A 2519-nucleotide genomic window follows, 5' to 3' on the forward strand; every position below is an offset into this window, starting at 1 on the left:
TTGGTAGATTTGGGGTTTTGAGACAATTTCTTCGTTAAGTCAAGCATTTGGAAAGAAGTTGCCGGACATGGCATTCCCTCGAATTCTTAATTGGCATATTTCACAAGTGCCAAGATTTGAGAAGGCCACTGAACTTTTCGATCATCGTGATATAAGTATATGAGTTCTTCCACTTATATGTACAAATATATATATATATATATATATATAAATATACATTCCAACATAGTAATATTATTTATAGACTTTCACAGTATTTGTAGGAATATTAGTATTACTTAATAATTACTTGATGATAATCCCTTTTGTCTTTTGCAGTATCCTGTTCATGGCTTAATGAATGTAACTGAATTTGAGCATGCATAGGGTGTACATCATGACAGTACTCCATACAATGTTGCACCTGCTGTCCGAGACAAGCCACCACAGGCAAGTCATAATGAAAAAGATGAAGGTCTTCCACTTACAAGAAGTGGAAGAACTAAGAAACGAAAAGAGGCGTCTGTGGAAATTATGGGTAAAGGAGGGAGGCGGCGAATGGGAGATAAGCCGACAGACCAGCCTTCATCGTCGACTGCAGGAGTTGCTGCTAATGTTCGTGTTAAACCATCGACTCAATCCCAACCTCCAACGACTCCATCCCATGATGAGGTTTGAATAAATTGTATAAATGTTTATCTTTTTTATTATTGCAAGTACTAATCATTATTGTTTCTTTTAGGTACCTTTGAGAGAGAGATTAACTATCCTTGAAGGCGAAGTGGCTAATGTATGGTAAGACATTAAGGATTTAAGAATCGCCATGCTTAGAGAGTTTGCAAGTTTGGAGACCAAGCTTGATAAGTTAATGAAGCACCAAGGAGTGGGAGTTAGTGCTAACGGGTTGGGAGATGAGATGGAAGTGGACGTTGAAGAGGATGAAAATAAAGAAGAGTTTGGTCCCGATGTGACCCCCGTTGATAGACAGTCACGTCCATCTGTTGTAGACGATGCAGGACCAAGTGTTACGATTATCGAGAAAGTGTCTCCATCAAAGTTTCCTGCCAGGAGACGTGTAAAAAAAGTAGCAGCTGCTCAGCAAATTATAGATATTGGGAGGCGGGATAGAAAGGCGACAGCAGCTATTACAACTCCTTACGATGTTAGAGGCTTACGGAAAAAACTACAGCGCACTTTACCCGGTGCATCTTTTACTTTGAAGTTCGATCCATACAAACCAGTACCCACTCGACTTGTAAAAAATTTTGACCAATTTATGAAGTCCAATTGGGCAGCAAAGGTTGATATGGACATTTTATCTGCGGGTAAAGACTTTTTCCAGTTGCTTATAACCAGTGAGAAGTGGTTGAATCACAATGTAAGTATTTCTCGATCAAGATTTTTATTTTGTAATTTGATAAATTCTATAGATAGCTGTTCAACTACATGGATGCAATTTAAAATTAACTCGTCTTTCAATGCAGCATATGGAAGTCCTGCCCTACTTATTTCGTGTACGTGCCAATCGATTCCCTGATGTTTTTTATCCTAGTTTTGAGGTGATAGATGGAGGATTTTGGGTAAGTAAAGGTCAGATGTCCTATATGTGGCTATTGTGATTTTGGGTAACTAATAATTTATTTTGTTGTAGGTATACATTGAGCAGTGTTATGGAAAGTTCCTCGCCAATCCATCTAAGTTCCAATTCTCATATGCAATGCAAGAATATATATTGGGGATTCGAATGAAGGAGTCGAAGCCATGGAAATGCGTAAATCATGTATAATATACATGTCCAAATTGTGTAATGTTAACTATTCATTTATTCATGTGCCTTCATTTATTTGTTGTGCTAATTGAAATCCTATAATGTATTGACAGTTGTTGATTCCACTAAACAAGCGCAACATACATTGGCTGGTAGGGCACGTGGACTTGAAAGAGCATCGTATGACTGTATATGACTCAGATAAGGCTGGCAACCGAAACAAGGGAGAAATTTATTTCCAGAAATTATGCATAATGTTACCATATTTACTGTGATCTGCATCCTTTTATGAGCAGCGGCCGGATCTTGTAGACTCCGTTGATGAGTTTACATGTGAATTGGCACAAAATTCCCCTCAGCAAAGTAATGGGTAAAACCCCTTAATACGTACATGTTTGTTGAATAAATATTAACTATTGAATATGGTTCTAATAATACTAATATATGTTATAATAATTGTTTTTTTGTAGTGGTGACTGTGGCATATTTACACTTAAGACCATCGAGTTTTTACATGCTAGATTACCAGTAACATTCACACAAGATGACATGGAGTTCTTTCGGAAGAAGTATGCATATGAGGCTTACAACAAAGAACTAAGCATATAAGCTGGCTGGTGATGCATTTTTCTTTCCTTTTGTCATGTTTATAGATGCATATTCTTTATTATATTAGACTTTTAATTGTAAAGATAATAGTGGCTTATAATGTTCATTTAACAAAGATAACGATGTATTATTGATGTAAGGATAACTAATTGACCTTGTAAAA

At 36.7% G+C, this 2519-nt stretch overlaps 1 long non-coding RNA gene across 1 annotated transcript; it reads left to right on the top strand.

The window, feature by feature from the left end:
- Positions 1-1463: 1463 nt before the first annotated feature.
- Positions 1464-2096, top strand: LOC132803121 (uncharacterized). Its single transcript, XR_009638213.1, has 3 exons — positions 1464-1559; positions 1631-1759; positions 1861-2096. It is a non-coding gene; the product is annotated as an uncharacterized LOC132803121 (long non-coding RNA).
- The last annotated feature ends 423 nt before the right edge of the window (positions 2097-2519 follow it).

Source organism: Ziziphus jujuba, chromosome 1, assembly GCF_031755915.1.
Source record: "Ziziphus jujuba cultivar Dongzao chromosome 1, ASM3175591v1".
Lineage (NCBI taxonomy): Eukaryota > Viridiplantae > Streptophyta > Magnoliopsida > Rosales > Rhamnaceae > Ziziphus > Ziziphus jujuba.